Below are 10,798 nucleotides of genomic sequence, written 5' to 3'. Positions count from 1 at the left end.
CATCGTTTAGTCCGTCCTTATAAAGGGATAAGGTTTCACCTTTTTCTACCCACGCCTTCTTCCTCCTTGTGAGTTATTTACCCAAAACCACCACATTATGGGCTAGGGTAACAGATCAGTACCACATTTGAGGCAGGGCACAAAAAACCACTAACAATGAGGCTAATCTGTAACATGGAGCACTGACGGTGGAATTTGGTCGCGAAAACAGCGAAACTGACAAGTTGGACCCGCATGTCGGGCTGACGTGGCGTGCGTATGTGCACAATATGCTGACTTGGACAATAGGTCCCACCTATCAATGACTCAAGTATTTGTTTTTTTCTACTTCTTCCTCTTTTTATAGGCATTTCAACAAACATTTTGTGGGCACCCCGCAAGCCAGAGCGCCGCTGCCATGGCGTCGACCATGAGCCTTCATGCATGCCCTCCTCTCCATAGTCACAAGGGACTACAAGTGCGCGCTCGTGCGAGCTGCGGGTGCGGGGGGCCTATACTGCTCGTCGGCCTGGGCGCGCGGTGGGGCGTGGCGTTGGCCTGGGCACTCGCCGCCATCCACGGCCAATCATGTGCTGCTCGTCAGCATGGCGTGCGGCGGGGCTGGGAGCTGCTCGTTGACTAGCGCACCGGCCTGAGCACGTGGTTGTCGGCGCTCCATGGAGAAGCAGACTCATGTTCATCGGCTTGGGCGCGCGGCGGGCTGGGTGCTCCTCATCGGCCTGGGCGCTCGGCGGGCTGGGTGCTCCTCACCGGCCTGGGCCCGCGGTAGGCTGGGTGCTCCTCGTCAGCCTGGGCGCGCGGCGGGGCTGGGTGCTGCTCGTCGGCTGGCGTGGCGAGGCTGGGCGCGCGGCGGGCTGGGTGCTCCTCGTCGGCCTGGGCACGTAGCGGGGCTGGGTGAACCGGCGCGGCGAGGCTGGGCGCTGCTCCTCGTCGGCATGGGCACGCGGCCGCCGGCGCTCCATGGAGAGGCGGTCGTGCTAGCTGCTCGCCCTCTCCGGCACGAGAGGAAAATGAATGGCGCCTAAGAGCTGTTTGATGGAATGCCTCAAAGAGAGAGATTTGGGAAGAAGATGACCGTCTAGTCATTGACATGTGGGGTCTGCATCTCATTTGCCACATCAGTTGGTCAAAGCGTCTAGTCGTCGCCACGTCAGCCCGACATGTGGGCCCAACTTGTCAGTTTCACTGTTTTCGCAAGCTTATCAGACTATCAGTGCTCCGCATTACAGATTAGCCCCAGTGTTGGTGGTTTTTTGTGCCCTGTCTCAAATGTGGTACTGATCTGTTACCCTAGCCCATAATGTGGTGGTTTTGGGTAAATAACTCCCTCCTTTCTCATCCATTTTCGCGCACTCGAGCTCCAGCGCCCAAGTCCACATCCTTCTCCTCAACTCTCCTCAAACATGTCCGGAGCGGGAGGCAAGTGGATAGTATCCTCCGTCATGGAGGGACACATAAAAAACTATGTGAGGCCGGATACTTAGCTGCGGATATCGCGCACCGGCTGCCAGCCGCGGGGCAGATCGTCCCTACCCCGGAACCTCACGAAAGGGTGGTTTTCCTCCCCCACTTCGTCCGCGGACTGGGGTTTCCCCTTCATCCATTTTTCCGTGGCCTTATATTCTACTATGGGCTGGACTTTCATGATCTGGCCCCAAATTTCATCCTCAACATCTCGGCGTTCATCGTCGTGTGCGAGGCTTTCCTCCGCATTAGGCCCACTTCGGCCTGTGGCTGAAGACCTTCAATATCAAGCCGAAGGTAGTAGGCGGCCAACAAGCAGAATGCGGCGGAGCCATGGTGGGAGAAATGCACAACGTTACATGGCTCGAGGGCTCCTTCATGGAGACCATAAAGGGGTGGCAATCGGGGTGGTTCTACATCACCGAGCCGCACGACACCAACTGGGTGGCGGCCCCCGAGTTTTTGATCCGGAATCCCCATGCGGCTCACTTCCTGGAAGGAGATGGGCCTGTCCTGAGGCTCATCGGTAGAGCTAGACAGACTCCAGAAGTGTATCCGGAACATGACAAGCAAGAAACTTAAGCTTGTCAACATAGTCCAGGTCATGCTCTTCCGCCGGATCCTCTCGTGTCAACAACGGGCTTTCAACTTATGGGAGTTCGACCCGGCCCAGCACCAGACTCTACACGAGCTCTTCAACACGACGCATAAGGACGTCTGGAAGGTGCTTTTCAAGGGCGCCGAGGTCCCCCCTTCTGTTACCGAGGACCGCAGGCTAAGCGCGAAGCGCCCTGCGAATCCGGTAAGCTTTGTGCATAGGGTATTTATTTCCCCTAGCTTAACCATGTGCGGGGTCTGAGCTCCCATGCCTTTGACAGGACTGGGTGGAGACATCGGAGTAGATTAACTGTCCGGCCCCTCTGCCCGAAGACCCTGTAGACGCTCTCCTGACGGAGATGCGGACTCCAACTCCTTATGAGGTGCCGGAGAAGACCAAGAAGAAGGCCACGGGAACCCGAAAGAGTTCCCGGCGCCAGGTGGTATTGGACACATCGTCCGATAACTCCGAGGCGCACTCCTCCGGTAAAAACGAGGAGAAGGAAGACGAAGATTCTCCCCCTCCAGCCGGGGGAGAGAAGAAAAGGAAGGCCACCCCAACCGGGAAGGCCGAAGGGTCCAAGAAGGGAAGGACTCTCCTTCCGGACTGTTCCACCACCGCCGCTGATGGCGAAGACGAGTGGCTGCTCAGGGCCAAGCCCCTGGCGAAGTCGTAAGTATTCGGATACCAGAGTAACTCATAGAATACTTTTGTTGCACTGCTTCTCCTAACGTCGAATATGATTATGTAGTCCGCCCCAAGCCCGTATCAATGTATCATCGTCTGACGGTTCCTTGGACTCGTCGGACATGAATAGTGATACACTTCCAACCGCCTCTTCTCCTCGCCCTACGGACAATGCCGAGGTATTGTCTCAAGGGGCACCGAGCCGGGGGGAGAAAGTCACGGAGGCGCCTCAAGGCGACCTTCCGGACTCCAGGAGCAAAGGGAGCAAGGCTTCCAGGGGCTCCAAGTTCGGCCCTCAGCCGAACACCGCGCCGGAACCTCCAATGGTTCTGGACTCGGGCAGGCGGTCCCCTTCCAAGAGGGGCAAGCTGTCCGTGCCGGTGACCTCTGTCCATCCAGAGGCACCGGAACACCTGCTGGGAGCGCTTCGTGGCGCTTCCATCGACGAAGAGCACCGCACTATTATGAGTGTGATGATCAAGAATGTTCAGTCCGCCAAGAGCGGACTGACTGAAACCTGTGCCAGCCTTCTAACAGGCTTTGAGGTAAGTATTTAAAATATAGGAAAATATTACCGCATAGACAGTAGGCCCTGATGCTCTGTTTGGTGTTCACAAAGAAAAGCCGAATAGAGGATCAAATAATATCTGCAGGAGTCTAATATGAGTATGTCTATATGCGTATGCAGGCTTCGCTGCTGACCTCTGCCGCACTGACTGCGGAGGTCGCTGCACTGAGGCAGAACCTCGAGCGGTCCGATAAAGAGCTCGGTCTTGCCAAGAGGCAGCTCGAGGAGAACAAAGGTAAGTAATGCCTTGTCTATATAAAAAAGAAAATGTGGTTGTGAAATGACAGGATCATCATGAATGTGTCAGGGGCCACGACCGAAGTGGTGACCCTGAAGCAAGCGTTGTCCGAGGTCGAAAACAAAGCGGCCAAGGAGCGCACCGAGCGGGAGAAACAAGAGGCACGGGTGGGCGAGGTGCAGCAAGAGCTCCAGGCTCTCGTGAAGAAACACGAGACTTTGGAGTTTGACTCGAAGACGTGAGAGTCCGAGCTTGCCGCGGCCCTCGAGAGCACAAAGTATGCCTAGGCTGAGGCCCAAAAGGCCCTCCAGGAAATTGAGGCGATGAGGAAGATAGCGGCGGGTAAGACATTCAATATGCAAAGCAAGCATGTGAAAGTAAATTACTTGTTACTTACCCGAGTCCGGAGCTCTCCAGGAGCATTCACAGATTTGCCCCGCAGCGTGTCGGATGCCACGAAGTATTACCAGGCCGAGGAGGGAAGCTCGACGGAGAATTTCTTCTGGTCTCAGTATACTGGGACCGAACACCCGATGCCTATGAGCGACTAGCTCAAGCAACTGGTCGAGCTGCACAAGGCGGACGAATAGGCCATGAAGGGCCTTATAGCCTAGATGTGGCCTGGCGACTCCCTTCCCAACAGCTACTTTGGCCTGGTGAGGCGGCTTGTGGATGTCTGCTCACGGTTGGAAGTCATCAAGCGGTCCGTCTGTATCGAAGGTGCCCATCGGGCTTTTGCCCGTGCAAAGGTGCACTGGGCCAAGATGGACGCCGAGAAGCTGGTGAAGGAGGGGCCGCCGTAGGGCAAGGAGCATCGCCACCCTGAAATGTATTATGAGGGTGTCCTGAAGGGTGCCCGTCTTGTGGCGGACGAGTGTGCGAAGGATGTAATATTTGAATGAACTCGCTCGTGTGATCCTGTATTATGAAAACTTGTTCATATGCGCTATGCAATGCTTGTTTGAATTTAAAATATTACCTTCTGTGCGGCTGTTTATCAAATCTGAGAGATGGCCAGTCGTCGGCTTTTGCCCCCATGCCACGAGTGCTGGGGTGTTCGGGATAAATCTGAGCACTCTTTTTCCCATTGTTGGGTCCTTCGAGGGAGGTGCTCAGCTCAACGAACAAGGCAATCCGATATAATGCTTTATCACTCTCACTTAGCCATAGAAGTCTACAATTTGAAATTTTGGCGAAGCCCCTAGTATTCGGAAGGCCGAATTCGGGGCGCTATACACGTCTAAGCCGGACAAAGCCGACTCCTCGCCCTAAGCGGCATAAGTCTTTAGGGACTCGAGACCTCTCGAACAGCGACCGGCTCTCGCCTTATCATGACAGTCAGTTTTAGCTTTCTCTATTGAGGTGCTTAGCCCAGATGAACCGGGGCACAATCGCAATAGTTCTCCCAGTGCTACCTTAGCCGATATAGCGGAACGTAAGGTACCAAAACATGGGAGCCGGGAAAACCCAACTATTGACCCAAGACATGAATCAGAGCTGATGCATATAATGCTATAAGTTCGGGGTGCCGCACTGTCGAAAGTGTTCGGACTTCTCACGCCGTATTATGGGGTACGCTTAAGATCGTGGTGTATTGGCCGTACCAGAGTGTACGGGTGCTGAATGTCATGAATGAACACACACACACACACACACACACACACACACACACACACATATATATATATATATATATATATATATATATATATATATATATATATAAAAGAAAGAATAGAGAATGCGGTAATAGTCTAGTGCTATGCATTGTTTATTCAAAAAGGTGCGTCGAAGCAGAATGATACAAGTAGTGCGATAAGCAAAAAGTAGGACTATTTGACATGTCCCCTTCCAGGGAAGCCTGAGGAATGGCATTTGAAGCAAGTATTTTACTCGTTGTCAGAGAACACCTGGTAGTTTCGTGGTGCGACGTAGCTTTTTGCCTTCTTGGTTGTTGCATCATGTGTTCGGCAATCGTACTGTCGGACGGGGTTTCCAGAGATTAAGTCCTAAAAGAGAGAAAAATAACAAAGCGGGAAGCCCCTAGTGCGGTTGAGCCGCGTCTTGGGGCGTGCCGTAGTCGTGCCCCCCTCCCCACCTATGCCCATGGTATTTTCAATGCGTAATTATGTATGCGTGGAACGGATTTCGCCGTTTGGCTGGTACTGGGGTGGGGGTCGCATTTCTATGCGAGCTCGGAACGTGCCAGGCGGTCTTGTTGCCGATTACTCCAGGCGCGCTTGAAGGTGTCCGGGTCTTTAATCCCTGAACTGGTGGATTGCCTTAAGAGGCTGCTTTGCGCTTCTGCTGCGAGGGCCGCAGTGTGCTCCTCCTTGCGAAGAGAGCGCTCTGTGTTTCCATTTACTGTGATGACCCCCCGAGGTCCTGGCATCTTGAGCTTGAGATATGCATAGTGCGGTACCGCGTTGAATCTCGCAAATGTGGTTCGCCCGAGCAGTGCATGATAGCCACTGCGGAACGGGACTATATCGAAGATTAACTCCTCGCTCCGGAAATTATCCGGGGATCCAAAGACCACTTCCAGTGTGACCGAGCCTGTGTAATGGGCCTCTACACCTGGTATGACGCCTTTGAAGGTCGTTTTTATGGGTTTGATCCTTGAGGGGTCTATACCCATTTTGCGCATTGTGTCCTGATAAAGCAGGTTCAGGCTGCTGCCGCCGTCCATAAGGACTCGAGTGAGGTGAAATCCGTCGATGATTGGATCTAGGACCAGTGCGGCGAATCCGCCATGACGGATACTAGTGGGATGGTCCCTGCGATCGAAGGTGATCGGACAGGAGAACCATGGGTTGAATTTTGGGGCGACTGGCTCCAACGCATATACATCCCTTAACGCACGCTTCCGTTCCCTCTTGGGGATGTGGGTTGCGTATATCATGTTCACCGTCCGCACTTGTGGGGGGATACCTCTTCTGTCCTCCGGTGTTCGGCTACCGGGGCTCCTCCTCGTCATCGCTATGTGACCCCTTATCTTTGTTTTCGGCATTTAACTTGCCGGCCTGCTTGAACACCCAACATTCCCTGTTGGTGTGGTTGGCTGGCTTGTCGGGGGTGCCATGTATTTGGCACGAGCGATCGAGTATTCGGTCCAAACTGGACGGACCCGGAGTGCTTCTTTTGAATGCCTTTTTCCGCTGACCGGATTTAGAGCCTCTGAATCCAGCATTGACTTTCGTATCCTCGGTATTGTCATTGTTGTTGTGGCGCTTGTGTTTGTTGCGACGTGACCTACCGTTGCCATCCTTGGTATCCGAAGTACCATGGTTCTTTGATATATTATTGCTGCGAGCCAGCCAGCTGTCTTCTCCCGCGCAAAAGCGGGTCATGAGTGTCGTGAGGGCTGCCATAGATTTCGGCTTTTCCTGGCCAAGGTGCCGGGCGAGCCACTCGTCGCGGATGTTGTGCTTAAAAGCTGCTAGGGCCTCTGCATCCGGACAGTCAACGATTTGATTTTTCTTTGTCAGGAACCTTGTCCAAAATTGCCTGGCCGATTCCTCTGGCTGCTGAATTATGTGGCTCAAGTCATCGGCATCTGGTGGTCGCACATAAGTGCCCTGGAAGTTGTCGAGGAATGCGGCTTCCAGATCTTCCCAACATCCGATGGATTCTGCTGGCAAGCTGTTGAGACAATGTCGAGCTGGTCCTTTGAGCTTGAGTGGGAGGTATTTGATGGCGTGTAGATCGTCACCGCGGGCCATGTGGATGTGCAGGAGGAAGTCCTCGATCCATACCGCCGGATCTGTTGTGCCGTCGTATGATTCAATATTTACGGGTTTGAAACCCTCTGAGATTTGGTGATCCATTACTTCGTCTGTGAAGGATATGGGGTGTGCAGCGCCTCTGTAGTGGGCTATGTCGCGACGCAGCTCGAATGAGTCTTATCCGCTGTGTTCGGCCCGGCCGGATTTACTTTTACTGTATCCGGCGTGACGGTTATCGTCTCGCGTAGTGGCGCGCCCTCGTGATCCGTAGATCGATCTTGCGTGGTTTGCTTTGTCCTCCAATACATCTCGCAGGTCTAACGTGTTTCCCCGTGCCTTGTCATTTTTTATTTGAGTGGCGTCGGGGTGCGGGCTGAGTTTTTGGCTGAAATGCCTCTCTGTCGCGGCCACGAGGTGGCCGATCAGCCGCATCATATGCTGAGGATGTAGGTTTTAATGCTTCCTCCTCTAGTCGGGGTAGCAACCTGCGCTTTGGGTAACTCTTGGAGGGGCGTTCAAGTTCATATTCCTCGGCCGCAAGGACTTCAGTCCATCTGTCAGCTAGCAAATCTTGATCAGTTTGAAGCTGCTGCTGCTTTTTCTTAAGGCTATTTGTCATGGCTATAAGCCGGCGCTTGAAGCGCTCTTTCTTGGCGGGATCCTCCGGCACGACAAATTCTTCGTTGTCGAGGCTTGCCTCGTCTTCGGAGGGAGGCGTGTAATTATCATCCTCCGCCTCTCTATCTGCCACTCTCTCGGGAGGGCTGGCTTCTCCATCCTCCTGCTCTAAATCTTGCTGGAGGGGATTGTTGTCATCTTCGGCACTGTTCGGAGTGCTATTATCTCCCGTGCCGGTGTCACCGCTTTTGCTTTGGCGAGACTTAGAGCGGCGCCGCTAACGTCGGCGCTTGGGTTGCTTCTTGGAGGGGTCATCCTCCGTTGTCTCGTCGCCATTGCCTTCTTTGGGTGTGTCCACCATGTATATATCATATGATGAGGTGGCTGTCCAGTGCCCTGTGGGCAGTGGTTCCTCTTCGTCTCCCGCATCGTCGTCCATACCATCAATGTCTTCGAAGTCGAAGTCGAGCATGCCGGTCAAATTGTCGACAGTGGCTACTAAGTGGGTGGTGGGTGGGCGGCAAATTTCTTCGTCATCCGCATCCCAATCCTGCCGAACATAGTTCGGCCAGGACTCTCCTGACGGGGAGAGAGACCTTAATGAGTTCAGTATGTCGCCGAAGGGCGAGTGCTGAAAGATATCCGCGGAGGTGAACTCCATGATCGGCGCCCAGTCGGATTCGATAGGCATGGGCGCAGGAGGTTCGGAGTCCGTGGCCGGGGAAGAATCCGGCAGTTCGGCGTCACGGCTCCCGTGAAGGGTAAGGTCGATACTCGGCTCGATCGCCGCTGAGAATACAACCTCCGTGGGGGCTTCTATCCACCCGTCCATGGATGGCGCAATTGGCTCCGAATTGAGGGTCAGAGCGGTTGCCGGTGCGGTCTCCTGAACACTGTCCGATGGTAGAGCTAGATCATGCTCATCGTGACCGTGTGGCACACTTGGCAGGGGCTCGAATCCGTCGAAGATCAAGTCTCCGCGGATGTCGGCCGTGTAGTTTAAACTTCCAAACCTGACCGGGTGGCCAGGGGTGTAACTCTCAATCCGCTCCAGATGGCCAAGCGAGTTGGCCCGCAGTGCGAAGCCGTCAAATACAAAGATCTGACCAGGGAGAAAAGTCTCACCTTGGACTGCATCGCTATCGATGATCGAATGAGCCATCAAGCCTAACGGTGACGACACAGAGGAACTCTCAATGAAAGCACCAATGTCGGTGTCAAAACCGGCGGATCTCGGGTAGGGGGTCCCGAACTGTGCGTCTAAGGCGGATGGTAACAGGAGGCAGGGGACACGATGTTTTACCCAGGTTCGGGCCCTCTTGATGGAGGTAAAATCCTACGTCCTGCTTGATTATTCTTGATAATATGAGTAGTACAAGAGTTGATCTACCACGAGATCAGAGAGGCTAAACCCTAGAAGCTAGCCTATGGTATGATTGTATGTTGTCCTACGGACTAAAACCATCCGGTTTATATAGACACCGGAGGGGGCTCGTTACACAGAGTCGGTTACAAGGAAGGAGATCTACATATCCGTATTGCCAAGCTTGCCTTCCACGCCAAGGAGAGTCCCATCCGGACATGGGACGAAGTCTTCAATCTTGTATCTTCATAGTCCAACAGTCCGGCCAAAGGATATAATACGGCTGTCCGGATACCCCCTAATTCAGGACTCCCTCAAGAGGTGTCCCTAGTTATTGTGTACATGCCGAGCCACGACCTGATGGTGGCTAATGTGACACCAAATACAACTATAGCTAGTTTGCTATAGGTCTATAAATGGAGATCCACCATGCAGTCTCAGATACATCACGTGCAGCAAGCACTTGTAGTACCTCACTACAGCATTAGTTGTTACAAGTATTTGCAACCAGTTATAGAAGCAAATACTCCCTCCTTTTCGGTTTATATGGCTTAATTTAAAAATCTCACCAACCAAGGTAGATGATCACTAGTGGAATAATTTTTGTAGTTTGCAAAAGGCACTCAATTAATGTGCTTATTTTCCTCAAAAAAATGTGTTTACCAATATATTAATTGCAACGCATGCATGCATGACCAATAAATTACCTAGAACCTCTACATGCATTGGTAAGTTTTATCATAATCCTTGCATGTAGTGATTTAATGCACCTCGATATTTGAGCGTGTGATGGGGAGCAATAGAAAGGAGACTTACAAAACGGGAAAACAATTTTTTTGAGATAAGTCCTATAAACTGGAAAGGAGGTAGTATTATTGTAGCTGCAGCACCCTTGAAACACAAATAGGTCCATTATTACTAGCTAGATAAGAAAGATTCCTAGCTAATAATGATGGGGGGACATGTGTATGCAAATGAGAGTGGATGCACATGTACAATAATAATCAAAAATCATCAATCTTCATGTTTTGTCTCCTACACCGACACATCCAACTATTTGTGTTTTATGCAAAACATCACACTTAGATGTCACATTTACAACACAAAGAAGCTACCCAATAGTTGGTTTGCTAAATTTGCTTATAATGATTTTTAGCACGAAATTATATTCTAATAATTTAACAAAGAATTCGTCTGGGTGTACCTCTTGGGTGCAGAGGCTTAAAGTAGTAAGGACTTTCTTTTACAGTAATGTCAAAAATCCAATGTCAGATTTTTAAGCATGGCAAATCGAATGTTTTTTTAATAATTTATGTTGGTGTGAGGATAAAAAATTTAGTTTGTAAGAACGACAATTTCTTGGCAATAAATAAATAAATGAAATGAGACGAATTGTCCGTGCTTGCCAACTAAACTTGCCATCCTCGGCAAATATATATTGCCATAAAAAAGTTTGATTTCCCCCGAAAAAAATCGACGTTAGATTTATAGATGAGCCCTTATTTTAGAAAAGTGTGTGTTAGCACAGACAAAATTC

The sequence above is a fragment of the Triticum dicoccoides genome, chromosome 3A, assembly GCF_002162155.2.
Source record: "Triticum dicoccoides isolate Atlit2015 ecotype Zavitan chromosome 3A, WEW_v2.0, whole genome shotgun sequence".
Lineage (NCBI taxonomy): Eukaryota > Viridiplantae > Streptophyta > Magnoliopsida > Poales > Poaceae > Triticum > Triticum dicoccoides.
This window is presented reverse-complemented; position numbering follows the sequence as displayed.